The sequence below is a fragment of the Sarcophilus harrisii genome, chromosome 6, assembly GCF_902635505.1.
Source record: "Sarcophilus harrisii chromosome 6, mSarHar1.11, whole genome shotgun sequence".
Lineage (NCBI taxonomy): Eukaryota > Metazoa > Chordata > Mammalia > Dasyuromorphia > Dasyuridae > Sarcophilus > Sarcophilus harrisii.
In genome coordinates, this window is record NC_045431.1 from 194502086 (window position 1) to 194518449 (window position 16364).

At 36.3% G+C, this 16364-nt stretch overlaps 1 protein-coding gene across 1 annotated transcript in view; it reads right to left on the reverse strand.

The window, feature by feature from the left end:
* Positions 1-16364, reverse strand: part of SYT9 (synaptotagmin 9) — a 198213-nt gene that overhangs the window by 12301 nt on the left and 169548 nt on the right. The gene's annotated exons all lie outside the window — the stretch shown is intronic.

The window sequence follows — 16364 nt, forward strand, 5'->3', positions numbered from 1 at the left end:
ATTGATGGGTAGTAATAAAGATGCAGAAAGAAAAGAAAGGAGGGAAGGAAGGAAGGGAGAAATAAAGAAAGGATAGAAAGAAAAAGGAAAAAAATGTACCCCCCAAATATAGGAGGTCTGGTCCAACCTAACATGTGGGGAAAGATCCTAATCTGTCCAAGTTGGCTCCACAAAGCTCCTGAGGCTTCTTCCTCTCAATTCTGGCATTATGTGTATAGAGAGTAAGCATGATGGACATTATATGACAATAGCAACAAAAGAGTTCTTGGCTTGTACCAAGGAGTTTTAGGCTTGCAAGGAGATGGCATAAAGTATCAAGGTGGATGGAGGACACCATCAGAGAAAAGAAGCACATTATCAATAAAGTCAGAATTTTGTTCCAGAAAAACAAAAACCTTATGGATTCAGAACTGATCAAACAATGTATAGGTGAATGCAAAGCCTGAAATGAAATGGGATGGTATCACATCTGATATCAAAGGCCAATTCACTTCCAGTGACCCTCATCTCCCTACAAAGTTGTGAACTTCAAGGCTATGGAAAGGTAAGGAAAGTTTTATGATGAAGTTTCTTAATCCAAGAAACAGATTCTCTGTCTGAACTGTGGACCAAGCAGGGCCTGAGCACAAAGGAGATGAAGAATCTTTTCTCCCTAACTTAAGCTTAGTCAGAGATAGGAAGGACAAAGAATATAAGTCTTTGCAATAACTTCTTTTAACCAACCAAAGTTTTGGGTTCTTAATCTCGAAACTGACTCTAATTTATATTTCCTTGAATTTGTCAGGGCCCTTGTCTTGCTATTAGATAGAAAGATGCTAACCCCCAAAGAACTTTCTTAGTCATGATCTAAGTAAGTAACATCTTAGGTGAAAGTCTGAACATAACAGGAATTGGGTTTAATTAAAAACATTTTTTTTGGGTAGAAATAATGGAACTATATAGACAGAAGAGACTGTGGAATAGAAACATGGCAGTACCAGTTAGTAGCTTCCCTTGGAAGTTCTTAAAATTGTCATAAAAATCAGTTATTAGTATCCAACTTGTAAATTTTTATGGTTTTATTTTGTTTTGTGTTTAAGTCATGAATATATTCAAAATAAGATCTTTGATGTTTTAGTAGTTCTATTGATATCTTTTTTTGGCTCTTGACTCAAAGATATTACTCTCATTAGTATTCAAGCAGACTATTTTCTCCTTTACCACTAGCAGAGTTCATCATATATATTCTAGTCCCATCATCCTCTTAACTACTAGTGGAAGATAACATGGTATCTCAGAAAAATTTTCAGGAACTGATATAGTGTATTTAATTCCACCTTTTAAATTCATACAAATAAATTCCAAACCTATGTCATAATTTTGACCTCAAAACCTCACTGTACACGTATTACAATTGGTAAAAATAATCACTGTTTCTAATTGACAACAAAATTGGGATCGCACAAGCAGAGGGATATGCCCTATAAATTACAAGGCTGAATGTAAAATCATGTACAAATAGGAAAAGGAAAAACTCAGATAAAAAGCAGAAGTTCAGGGTTGTCTTTCATGCTAAAAGATGATTGAAATCTTCAAGGAAAATTGTTCATGAAAAAAATACAGGAGACAAGTAAACAATGGCAATTTTGTAACTGCCATGGAAAAGTGAATATATACTTTAAGAACAACCTTTTGATGCTTTTGACAAGGGAGGACAGTTTATTGTTTGAAGCAGTATTACTGCAGATCAGTTGTTAAATGTGAGCCAATTTTACAGTCTTTTCTTGCCTTTTTGCTCTCTGCCTTCTCCAAATACTTTCACTTAATAGCATTTTTTCCTAAGATAGTTTTCATTTTTTAAAATAAGATTTTGAGTTCCAAATTGTTCTCCCTTTTCCCCTTTCCTCCCTTATCCCCAAGATAGGCTATACAGGTACAATCATGTTAAATATATTTCCATATTAGTCGTGTTGTGAAAGAAGAATCAGAACACAGGGGAAAAATCATGAGAAAGAAAAAACAAAAAAAGTAAAAATAGTATACTTTGATCTCTATTCGGTCTCCATAGTTCTCTCTCTGAATGTAGATAGCAATTTTCATCATGGGACTTTTGGAATTGTTTTGGATCACTGTATTGCTGAGAAGAGCTAAGTCTATTATAGTTGTTCACCTCACAGTGTTGCTGTAACTGTGTATAGTGTTCTCCTGGTTCTGTTCACTTCTCCCAGCATCAGTTCATAAGTCCATGTTTTTCTGAAATCTGCTTGCTCATCATTTCTTATAGCATAATAGTATATTCTATTACATTCATAAACCATAACATGTTTAGCCATTCCTCAATTGACAGGCATTACTTCAATTTCCAGTTCTTTGCCACCACAAAAAGAGTCACTATAAATATTTTTGTTTATGAGTCTTTGCCCCCCTTTTTAAATGATTTCTTTGGGATATAGATCCAGCAGTAATATTGCTAGATCAAAGGATATGTATAATTTGATTGCTCTTTGGGCACAGTTCCAAATTTTCTCTCAAATGGCTAGATCATTCACAACTCCACCAACTGTACATTAGTTCTTGACACATTTTTAAGAACAGTAAGAAAAATTTAGCTGTGTGACCCTGGGCAAATCACTTAACCCCAATTGCCTCAGCAAAAAAAAAAAAAAAAAGAATAGTAAGAAAAATGAATACTGAGCATGAGCAACGGTTAAGTTCCTCACTAAGAAGATGCTTGCCATTTCCCCCAAAGCAAAATTTGGGGGGAAAGCAAAATTAACACTAGGCTTTATTTTTGGCACAATGGATGGAACCATCTGGGCACATGTAACTAGTTGAAGGTTACCTTGCTAAGTTCTTCCATTTGTTCCACTTTCCCTTTCTCCTGTAGCAACAGATTTCTAGCTTTCAAGTGAATTGGTAAAATGCTTGGATGTCTGGAATGACATTCATTCCTCACTGTAAGATTAGAGAATGGCCTGAGAATTTTGTTGACAATTTCTGATAGATGATAAGTAGAAACTTCTATTTTTTCAAAAAGCCATATTTCCTATTCACAATGCTCTTTCCAATAGGAAACTGAACAGGAGTTAGTGCAGGGCAAAGATACAGGAGTGGTTTTCATTTTCTTCTCCAGTTTATTTTATAGATGAGGAAACTGAGGCAAGCAGGATTAAGTGGTTTGTCCAGGATCCCACAGTTAGTGTCTGAGGCTGGATTTAAACTCAGGAAGATGAATTTTCCTGACTCCAGACTCATTGCTCTATTATAGATTGTGCCACCTAGGTGTTATCATTTTTTCTTTTGATTTTCTATGATTGGCATAGATCTTTGCCAATGTTGGGATAAGAAATATATAGCCCTATGTCTTGGACCATGTTGATTTTAGTCAGAATGTGAGGGGTAGGATCGGGAAGAACGCAGGGAACAGTTCGTTCTTGGAACTAAGAGCCCCTAACTTTGGTCTCATAGCTTTCACTCCTCAAGCCTTTCTGTTTTCATGGATCAGTTAATTCCAGCTAGAAGCATTGAATCTATTAATCCCAACCCCAGGTGCTGAGGCAGTTCCTTATTTGCTGAACTGCCACGACACTCTGAGTTCAGATCTGTCACACCTCATTCCTGATTATCTATTGTCTTTCTTTTTCTCTTGGCTTTACTGTAGACTGATGTCTACCTTTGGCCTTAGCTCCCTATTCCCCTTATTATTCTTAGCCTCCAGGCATTCGCTATACTAAGAATTGTACCTTTACAGCTTATTTGCCACGGAAAGTAATGCTCATTAATTTTAATTTCTAAAAATAATATGTCATAGTTCACAAAGCACCAGGATTAGAATCAAGAAAGCTTAGGTTCAAATAACACAGGCCCTGGCTAGTTAGGTCCTCCTGGGAAATAAGTCAGTTTTCAGGGCCCATTTGCTAATCTCTAAGATGGGGATAATAACCTAGCACTAACCTCCCAGGATTGATTGTTATAAGCATGAAATGAGATAATGTTTGTATATTCTGCAGACTATAAAGCACTATTATTTTTCATATAGCGGTAATCAAAAAACATGTGGTTAACTATGATTTTTGATATATGGATATATTTTCTTACTTTTAATGTAGTTATTAAGAAGTATACATTCCAAATAAAAATGTAATCTTTGACTTTCAATAATTTAATGGCTTAAATGTCAAGGAAATATTAATTCACATTTTAGACCTCCTATTAATGCTGTACAATAAATCCCCTTCAGTCTGTTTAAAGAATAAAAACATATTATTTTTTTTTTAAATGCCACAGTGAGATAATTAAAAGTAAAAATGAAAAAAAAAATGACCCAATCTCAGACTGGATGGTTCTTAACTCACAGAATATTCTCTCTAGTTTCAGTTTCCTAAGACTATCTTTCAGGAGGTTGGGATTCTGGGATCTAAGAGTGGCAGTAGTGCTGCTGCTTCCCTGAAAAGGTTCACTCTATAGATGTCCCCATTTGTGGGAGTTGATGGGGCAAGGGAGCACTGATTTGAAAATCTATAAGAAATTTGAAATCCACAAGAAACACAAGGATATGGTAAAAGGTAGTGGATGTAAACCAAGAGGGATGTAGTAAGGGTGATCTTTGAGTTGCCACATGGGAGATGATGGAGAACCAGGAAGGAAGAAGGGAAGACAGAGGTAGAGTAGAGCATTGTTGTGCTCTGTTTGTGTTTTCTTCCACTGTAGGATCATTGTGTTACACATACACATGTGTATTATGTGCTTGTGGCTTGGTCACACAAGTATCCTCCTATAAGCTAGTGAATATGGAGCAAACAGTGCTTGGGTTCTATCTAGTATGACTTATATGATGGATGACATATAAAGGATTTAGCTTCATGTTTCTGAAGGAGATTCTGGGTGGAGGGATGGCCCCAGGGACTGGAAAACCTAACAGTTCTACAAGGTGCTGCCCATTAGAATTGTGACCTATCTAGTACAGACATTATTGATTACTCTGCTTAAATAGGCTTCTCTATAGGGGCCAGATGTATGCTCAGCATTAGGGGGAAGCTGAAGAAAACCCATGTTTCTTTCTTGGTCAGGACCAGATCATTTTTAGTATCAATCAGTTAATCAATCAACAAGTATTTGTCATGGACCTACTATGCTCCATTTCCTGCTCTAGGCTCTGGGCATACTTAAATAAAAAAATGAAACACTATCCGACCTTAAGGGATTACATTCTATCAAGGCAAACAACATATGCACACATAAGTAGATAAAAAATATTTTCTTTATAAAATAGATAATTTTGGGGAGATGGAGTAGGCTTGGGTGGGAAAGGCATTAGCAGATGGGGGAAATCTGGAGAGGGTTCATGTAGGAACTCTCTTTAATTTAAATCTATTTATTTATTTATTTGTTTATCTATTTAAAAAGGATTACTTCTGTTTTCACTGGGGAGAAGGATGTTAAAAGACACTGGAGAGGGGGTAATGTCAAAAAATTAGGAAGCAGAAGGATTGGGGGTAAGAGAGAAAAATCTGTATTTCCATTTCTATGACATTATTTCCAAAGTTCTCATCCTTATGGAAGCAACTATTGAAAGGAATGATTCATTATAATTTCAAGGGAAGTGTGTGTGTGTGTGTGTGTGTGTGTGAAACAATGTGGAGGGTAACAGGAAATAGATTTTGGGAGGATATGGTCAAAGATTACAAGATTATAGATTTATAATTGAAAGGTATTTTAGAGGATATTTGGCCCAAGTCCCTCATTTTATATCTTGAGGAATTTGAGACCCAAAGGAAGTCAAATGACTCACCCAAGTAACTCATATAGTAAATGATAGAAGTCAAATTTGAACATTTGTCCTTTGACTTTGAATCTATCACTCTCCATTGTACCACACTACCTTTTAGTACATATTTGTGGAGAAAGCATGAAATACTTGCCCTATCTATCTTAAAGGATTATTGTTATTAATTTTTTGTAAGGCGATTTTGTGAGGGGTTATGTGATGTGCCCAAAGTCACACACTTAGGAAGTGTTAAGGGTCTGAGGCTGGATTTGAACTCAGATCCTCTTGATTCCAGGGCTGGTGATCTATCTACTGTGCCTTCTAGCTTCTATTGAGAAAAGGGCTTGGAAGATCTTAAAACAGCATTACAAATGTCAGTTATTATTAATAAAGCATGTCAGAAGATTATGCATTATTATATACGAAAGGATGAAATGATTGTGAAGTGGGATCCAGGGAACCAGGGAAGCATGATTGTGGTTTTTGGCTTAGATCTTGTACTATATGGTCATGATGGTGTTACAGGTGGGCACACTCAAGTGTTTATCTTGATTGGGATTGTGACCTTATTGCTCTAGTCCTCCCACAAAGCAAATGCCAATGTGGAGTAAGCAGTGATGACAGATCCAAAATTAGATTCTGTCTACAATAGCATATATAGTCTACATAGTTATCATCTTTAAAATAAGATGGATGGACTAAATGACTTCTAAGGTCCCTTCCAGCAAAAATCCTCTGAGCCAGGAAAAAAGTAGATATTGAGCAGCAAAAATGAATCACAAACCAATACCAGATTGCCTAGTTTGACCATCCTATGACAGTTTACTTCTGGGATCAATTGTAAAATTTTGTTTGGTTTTTAGTCCTTCATAGCCTAGACTCCTCCTTTTCCAGTCTGTTTGCAACTCATTTTCATATACTTTGTGATCACTGACACTAGCTTCCTCAGACAAGACACTCCATCTTCTAACTCTTCCATCTTCCAGTTCTTTCCAATTCCATTTTCACTGATGGTTCTCCATGATTAGAATTCTCTTCATCCTTAGCTGGTTTCTCAGGATTACTTCAAATCACAGCTAAAAGTTCATCCTCAACAAGAAGTCTTTCCTGGTCCCTCTTAATGTTAATACCTCCTCTCTATTGATTATCTTTAATTCATCCTTTCTCTATCTTGTTTCTATATAGTATATCTATATCTATTATATATTTGCATTCTGTCTTTCCCTTTATGGTCAGCCAGGTGGTATAGTGATAGAGAGCTGATCCTGAAGTCAGTAACATTCATTTTTCTGAGTTCATATCTAGACACAGACATTTACTAGCTATGTGTCCCTGGCCAAATCACTTCATCCTATCTGCCTCAGTTTCCTCATATGTAAAATGATTTGGAGAAGAAAATGACAAATCATTCTACTAACTTTGCCAAGACAACTCCAAATAAGATCATGAAGAATCAGATATAATAAAAAATTACCAAACAGCAAATTTCCACATTAGATTGTGAGGTCTTTAAAATTAGGGAATGTTTTTTTTTTTGGCCTTTCTTTGTATTCCCAGTTCTTAGCACAGTGCCTAGCACACTGTAGATACTTAATAAATGCATGTTGACCAAAATAAATATATTTGGGGTTGCCATTATGTGTGTATGTATGTATATATACATATATATACATACACACATCTGTGCACACACACACACACACACACATATATATATATAAATCATATTTATATATTTTGGGGGATGATGCAGATTATGCTAGCTGGCTACTGAGATTCTTTCCAACTAGAAATTCTGTGATTCTCTGATAAAAATCTTGGTTCAATTAGGCCAGCCACTGGTTCCAATTTACTGGCTGGCATGGGGTAGGGTCATTGTAAGCAATCATAATTTGGCCAATGGGTATTTAGTTTTCTCATGGTTCTTAGGTTTAAAGATTTTTAGTCAGAAGAGACCTTAGAGAACATATAGTTCAACTTATTTATTTTTCAGATGGGGAAACTGAGGCCCAGAAACCTTAAATGTCTTGCCTAGGGTTGCAGAGATGATAAATGTCAGAGCCAGGACATGAATCTAACCTTTTTGACTCCAAATCTAGTATGTTTGAGTGAACCTCCAAGATAGAGAAGTTATTATATATTGATGACAGAGGAAGGGTCCATCTTAGACGATGTGTCACCTATCCCATGACAATTTTGGGATTTTCCTCACTTGGGTGCACTGCATTAGACTCATTTGCCCATTTCACAATACCGAGTTCATTCTCAATCTGTTAGGAAGTTCCTTAACTGCTGGTGGGAAACTAGTTTTCTTGGGAACAATATGTGTGAATCTTTTTATATGGAGATGTGTGAAACAAATTGAAAGTGTTGCAAATTATCAGGAAAGAGGCTGTTTTTTCTCTTTTTTTTCTTTTTCTTTTCTTTTCTTTTTTTTTTTTTTTGCACTCTGCTATTTGAAGATGTGTCATAAAGCTCCATGAACCATATGAGTGAATTATAGGCACACTGATGTGCCAGTTCAAACTCTTTCAGAGCTTTCACTTCCAAGGCAGTGAGTGACCTGAGCTCAATAACGTCAACTGGTGATGGGTGGGAGACAGCTCTGGGCTAATTTGTGGGTCCTCTCAAGGTCCTTAACCACATCTTTCTGGATTTCTTTTCTGAATTAATTTTACAGAAAAATAGGCTCTCAGAGTTGGAAGGGACTTTAAGACAAGAATCCCTTCCACAATGTCCTTAACATATGGTCATCAAGCTCTCCTTGAAGACCTCCATACTTATTCTCTACCATGGCAACCAATTATACTTTGGAATAGCTCTAATTGTTAAGAAGTTTCCCTAATACTCATCACTGCTTCTGATCCATTTCTCTGGGACTCTTTTACATAAAAAGCCCTTCAAAGACAGATGCCTCATCTCTCTTAAGTTTTCTTCTTTTCAAGGATAAATGTCTGCAGTTCTTTCACTTTTTTTCTGTGGTAAACCCAAGGAAGATCCAGAGGAAACTCAAGAGCAAATCTAGGGAGAAAATTGTGGCAAAGACTGGACAAAGCCAGGGCAATGATAGGATAAACTTTGGGAGCAAACTGGATCAAAAGGTGATATGTAGCACTGGACTAAGTATCAGAAATCTTAGGTTTAAGACCCAGTTTTATTGCTACTTATTAACTGTGTGACTGGGAAAATTGCATAACATTGCTGAAACTCTGTTTCTTCAAATGTAACATGAAGATCATAATACTTGAACTACTTCAGAAGTGTTGTTAGTGAAATACTTTGTGAAGCATAAAGTGTTATATAAGTGTGAGCTATAATAAGAAAAAATGGAGTAAACTTTGAGAATTCAGGATGAGGATTATATCTCAGCACTGGTTTGGAAAGCTCATGCTCAAAGCTATAGGGATTTTTTTTTCATATCTGGGGTGTGATCCATGAAATGTGATTGGGGAAACATGGGAAGTGCCCTCAGATCAACTTTTTAGACAAATTAAAATGGGGGAGAAAGACAAAGATGCCTGAATAAATTTTTTATAGGGGGATTGTGGGGGAGGAGGGGAGAGGTCAACTGGCATTTAGGGGAAAGAAGTGATGCCATCTTTTAGCTTCCTCTAAATTTATCTTGATCAGTGCTGAGATCAATGTTTTCCAACTATTAAGGCAAAGTAAAAGTGCTGTTAGTACCCACTAAGTTTCTATACCTTGGTTCAAAGTCCCAGGTGCCCAATTCTAATTATAATCCTGCTGCTGTCATAAGAAAGGCCTATCTGTGAATGTTACAAAGGTGGCAATGAAGAGTAAAACCCCAACACAAAGACAAGATTATTTCAGTTTTTGAAATGTTCCATGTATAGCCACTTGCCTGAATAGCACTTCTGGGCTCCCAGGATCATTTTTTTTTTCTACTGTATTCAGAGTCCCTTTGCATTTCCATTTTTTTTTTCTTCAGAATGTGAATGAGGGTCTCAGAAATAGTAATATGGGAGAGGATGACTAATGAGGGGGAGTTTTGGAGGAAATGTGAAGAAATTTCATTGCTTTAATAATTTTTAAAATTCACTTTTAATAACCTCCTTCAGAAATCTACTTGAAACAGATATGAAGACAAAAGTAGGGGAAAAGATGAGGATTCCTGTATCTACTCAGGCAAATGGGATAACTCTGTTTTAATTCTCTCAGGTTTCTGGTGAGTTCAAAGGGGAGAGTCTAAAAGTAGAATTGTGGGAGAAGCTATTCAGGAAGTCACCTAGAGATCCAGACCTGGTTAGCCTGGGGCTTCTTTGGTCTAATGTACCACCACTAAGGCTGAAGGTGAGGCACTTTTATTTAATTAGGGAAATGACTCATGATCACAGGGGCTTGAAGACATCTGATGTTAACAACAGAGAAGCTCGTTCACAAGCAGGACAAGTGGAGGTGGAGACTTTTTATCTCTGAAGAGGAAGCTTGGAAATAAAAAAAAAACAATGAGTTTAAGCTGGAGAACCCTACCTCTAATCACATTTTTGCTTTTGGTTTTGAATGCATCAGTTTGAGCAGCTAGTTGATATTAGGCCTGTAGTTCCGAAGATTCATCCTCCTGAGTTCAAATCTGACTCCAGACACTTACTAGCTATGTGACCCTAGGCAAGTCATTTTACCCTGTTTGCCTCAGTTTCTTCATGTGTAAAATGTGCTGAGGAAGGAAATTGTAAATAAGAAAACCCCTAATGGGGCCATGAAGAATCAGATGTAATTGAAATGACCGAACTAATAGCATCAGTTTGTGCAGATATCACAAAGAAGTGATAATCCTATTGATATTTCAAAATAAAACAAACAAACAAAAAAACAAACTTTAAACCATTAGCTTCAATATTTTAAGGACCAGAAGGTGGGGCTGCTTCTCTACATATATCTCTCTTGGGTGTCTGCCTCTTTTTCTATTAATATATCTCTCTCTAATTCCCATAGGATTTATATCTCAGAAATCAATTAATCCAAACCCCCTAATCTTATAGACGAGAAAGCTAAAGACTAGAGTGGTAGAAAACAAGAAAGGTTTCAAACACAGGATTTAGCTATGAGCATCTGGCTAGTGGAAAAGACTCAATAACAGAAAGTTGGTCATTAAGCAATTATGTTTTTTTTGGGGGAGGGGGAGGATCTACTATATACTATATATACAGAGGAGTTGGAATGTAAGTACATGATGGCAAGCAGGCTCATACTAATGAAAGAATGGGGTGTTTTGAAATATTTGAAAGGCAATAACTTCCTAAAACTATAAAGCAATTACTGATATCATATATTTGTTGTTAAGTCATTTTCAGTCATGTCCAACTCTTCATGACCCCGACTGGGGTATTCTTTGGCAACAGTACTAGAGTGCTTTGCCATTTCTTTCTCCAGTTCATTTTATAGATGAGGAAACTGAGACAACTAGTAAGTGTCTGATGTCAGATTTGAATGCAGGGAGATATCGCCCTGATTCCAAGCCTAGTGCTCTATCCAGTATACCATCTAGCTGCCATTATATATTTATTTTGTTCTAACAAGAAAAAACAAAGTTAAGTAGCTTTATGTGCAGTCCTTTGTTGATTACTCTATGTGGGTCAGTGCCCCTCATCCCTGACTGCATACCCTCTGATGCCAACTTAAAACAAGTCACTTTCCCTGGGCTGTAGCTACCTTGCCTATAAAATCAAAAAGTTGAACTAGATGGTCTTTAGGGTTCCAGCTCTAGATCCACTCTAGATCCATGATACTATGTTGTTATGAACAGATGGCATGGACTAGAGTTCTTAAAGATCTTCTCATGAATTGATCTTGTGACCTATCTTCATATATTCTGGAAGAGCCTTTCATGTTCCAAAAGTGGGGAATGTCCCACTTTTTCTAATTTATCTTTTGAATATTACAAGCCTTATAGAAAAGAAGGGCCAATAATCTCCTCAATCCCTTGCTTCCCGCTCCCTAGTTCCTAACCTGGTGGGATTCTGAACAGGGAAAATGAAAGAGATGAAATTCTCCTTCAGTTTCATTTTCCTCAGAAAATGAGATATGTGGGCCTTAACGTGTTATGGAATTGGGACAATTTTTCACTTAAAACCATCTGAAAATAAGCTTTAGTAACTTCAAGAATCATAGATTCACAGAAAGATTGGGATGAGATGGTAATTATTTAATTGATGGTTGAATGTGTAGATAAAACGGATGTACCAATTTTCCCCCCAGTAATTACATCTTTTCATGGGGCTCCAGGCTGCTCTAATTACTAAGACCTAAATTATAAACCAACTATAGTTTCAAGAAAAGTGTATGGCAGTTTCTAACTGCTCATCTCTGAACAGAAAGTAGACAAAATCATGCAAAGAGCCCAGCTCATTTAAACTCCCTACAACTTCCTCCCTTTTTCTTTTCTGCCTCTCTGTATCCACCTGTCTCTATCCATCAGTTTGTTTTTCTCTTTCCCTCTCACTGTCTTCTCTCTGTGTCTGTCTCTGTATCTCTGTCTGTCTCTACTTCTCTCTCTCTCTCTCTCCCTCTCTCTCTCCCTCTCCCCCCTTCTCTCTCCCTCTCCCCCTCTCTCTCTCTCTCTCCATAAAAAAAGAATTTCAGAAAACCACACCAGGAATACTACCATGGTGTCTTCAGTCTCTGCACACACTCTGGGCACTGTTTCTTTAATGTCTTTGCTCACAGTATTACTTTGCTTTAAAATGTCTTTCCTCTTATTAAAATACAGCCCCTTCTTCAAGCCACCCATCAAATCTCAACCTAATGAAGAATTTCCTGATCACACCAGCCCACAATGATATCTCATTCCTTTAACTCTTGTAACAGTTTTTTTTTTCCTTCTTGAGACACTCAACATACTTCCCAAGGAACATAAAAAATTCATGGCTTATGCAGTTAACCTCTTCATAGCATCATTTTTTTCAATACCTCTAGTGATGAGAAACTCACTTGTTCCTAAGACAGTTCATTTCAAGATTGGACAATTCAAATTTTTAGAACATTCTTTTTTGCATTAAGCCTGATCTAAGATCTGTTCCTGGGAGCTATCAAGAAGAAATATAGTCCTGAGACTATAAGGATAATACTTGAGATTTCTGGAAATCATGATATTGCAACTCTTTCTGTAGACCTTTTTGGGTATTCGCCACATAATTGAGGGCTTACAATGAGCTGTGTTTAAAAGTTTTTTTTCTTTTTTTGGTAATTTATATATTTTGACTTGGAGAACATTTTCACATAAAAATTATGTTCTATATGGAAAATAGATTGCATGTTGGCCTACAGAAATCTAATTAACCTATAGTTCAATGGAAATATTGTACTTTTATCATAACATTATAGAGAAAATCAGCTTTGAGACTTTGGAACTTTAATCAATACAAATGATAAATCACAAGCCTCCCAAAATGAAGATGAAATATGCTATCTACCTCCTGACAGAGAGATGAGGCATTTAAAATGCATAAAGAGACATACATTTTTAGACATGTCCAATATGAGATTTTGTTTTGCCAGATTATGCTGATACATATTTAGGGCTTTCTTTTTCTTTATTTTAAAAAATTGTTCAGTGAGAAGGAAGGTGAATAATGGGAAGGATAGATTAATAAACAAGAAAAAAAATTTTAATATGGCATATATTGCAAAAAATGAAATCTTATACTCTTGTAATGAAAAGAAAACGAGCAAACAAAACTGTTGCAATGTTCATAATGAAAAAATTAAGAAATTGAGAAAATATTTTATTTGTCTTTAGTATGGTAAAAAATTTAAGTTACGGTAAAAAAATTTAGTATGGTAAAAAATCAGATTTAATTGGAGGAACTTCTGAAGGATACTCCTGGGAATTTTCAAGGTCATAAGAAACTGATGGTCTTGGTTCAAGAGGAAGGAAATAACATTAGCTGTGCTCTAATAGATATAAGCAATTATTATGGCTATACATGTAATTGAATGAAGGAAGGGAGAGAATGACATGTCAAGAAAGACATATTTGGTTTGTGTATGTGTATGTGTGTGTGTGTATGTGTATGATAGCAAAGAGTTGAGAATGCAAAAGAGATTACTTTTTCATTATATTAACAACCAATTATTAAATTAGGATTGTGATTTCCTCTTTTTATTTCTTCATTCAGGAATCAGCCCTTGTCAGTCATTTAACCATTCTCTGAAAGACAGGCTGATAGATAAATAAGATTGACCTAATCTGTGGTGTACATGTTCAATGGTCTTGGACAGGCCCATCCAATGAGGGGCCCTTTACTTTTGTTTAGAGTGATCTACAGAATCGAATCTAGGTACATTCCAGTCCCCAAACACTGAGGGCTTGCCTTCTATTGCATCTAAAAGAATTCAGCTCATGAAAGAGAGAATCCATTAGAGTCTTCAGGGTAGAGATGAATTCCTTTGTCCAGGAGGCAGCTGAGACTCATGATCAAGTCACATTCTCAGAAGAAGGAGCTGAAGACTTTTAGCCTACCTCTTCATTAATATACCCACCCCCTTATTAATTGTTCACAAATCAGGATTGATTTTCATCAGTCAGGGTTACCTCCTTTTCCAAAGCATCCAGGGATCTCATTTGTAGTGCCTTTGGTTATTGAAATAAATCATTGATCATCATTTTATTGATTATCAGCTTACCTAATTTATAAATTGATCACTAATTGCCCAGAAACTGTCTCTTAGGAGGCTTTTTATTCATCTCAAGAGGGAGGAAGAGACACACTCTCTTTCAGATTTCCCTATTTTTGCTGTGAGCATCATCATTCTTTCAGTCATTGAGGTTTGTAAGCTCAGTGTCATCCTTAGATCCTCACTCTCATTCACCTCACATATCCAATTAATTGTTAAATCTTGTTATTTCTGCCCCTACAACAACACTGGCATCTGGATCACTCTTTTCTCTATTTATATGGTCACCAGTCTACTTCAGGACCTCCTCAGCTCTTGTTTTCACTATTCAAATAGCTTCCTAAATGATTTCCCTACCACAAGACTCTCCTCATGTCAATCTATCCCTTCCACTGCTGTTAGAATGATTTACTGAAGTACAGATCTGACCATGTCACTCCTCTCCTGATAAACTCTTATGTTTCTATAACTCTAGAATGAAAGAAAAACTCTGGTTTTTAAAGTTCTTCACAACCTGGTGTCATCCTACCTTTCCAGGCTTATTACACATTATTCCTCTCCATACAAAAATACAGGGAGGTAGAGCAGATTGCAGCCCCCTGTTTGTGGATATTGAATCCTAGTGAGCAGGACTTCTACTTTGTTATAAACCAACATCTAATGTGTTTGCAGGTTCATGTATAATCATCATTTAAATTAAAATGTGTTATTGAAATACTTGTTTTATTCCATAAATTAAAATTCTGGAAAATCTAAAGCAGAAACTGGGAAGCAAGTATTCAGAAACAATGATGTTGACAGAGGAAAAATTGCTTAGGGCCAAATGACTCATGTCCCTTCAGAGGACTTCATAGTGATGAATGAGCACCACTATGTATCTTAAAACAATTATGTTATTGAATTTATTTTTGAACCTGCTGCTGTACTATATCTTTGAAAAAATCTCATCAGGAAAGATGAGAGTGCAAGGGATTGTTATTTTATACATGAATGCAAATAATGGGGAGAAAGATTAAGAAAATGACTAGCTAGGTCGGACTTCTTAAACTTTTTCCACTCCCTTTTTTACCCAAGAAATTTTTATATGACTCTGGGTAAATTTGTATCTAAAATATGTATGCAAATCAAATGTTTACTAATAATAAATCATAATTTTATGGCATCCAAATTCAGTTATGTGAACCATGTGGGGTTGCAACCCACAGTTTAAGAAGCTTTGCTGTAGGTGACTTTTTCCATACCTGTATGTATGTATGTATGTATGTATGTATCTACGTACACACACACATACATATGGGTATTTCTATCTTTATCTATACATCCTGGGCCAGTATCTCATCCCCAAGCTTTAATTCTTGATCATCCATTGCCTATTTGATATTTGGGTGCCCCAGAGACATCTCCAACTAAGCATATTTGTAATAAAACTAATTATTTTAAGCCCCCAAAACTCTTCCCTTTTCCCCCAAACTTCTCTATTTCTGTCAAAGACATCATCATCATCTTTCCAATCCATTATGTTTATCACTTGGATATTATCCTTATTCCTTACTCTTCTTCTAACTCAAACCTTATCCTAGACATTATTCTTGATTCTTCACCATTCTTCATACAGTCCATTGCCAAACCTTGCCATTTGTGACATCTGTCACTTCTAACTCCGTACTTTTATTCACACAGCTGCCAGTTCAAATCCTTAGTTCTCTTCACTACAATCCATGTTACACACTGCTGCCAAAAGCATTTTCTTTAAGTGCAGATTTGACCATTCCACCATCCCTTATTTAATCTACTCCAGTGGCTTTTTATTCCCTGTAGGATAAAATAGAAATTCCTCCATTTAGTTTTTAAAATCCTACACAACCTGGTCTTACCTTATCTTTCCAATGTCACTGGGCAATACTCCTTCACTCCCCATTCCATCCCAATAGTTTTCTCTGTTCTTCACAGATGATACTTCCTCTCCCATCATTATGCCTTCATA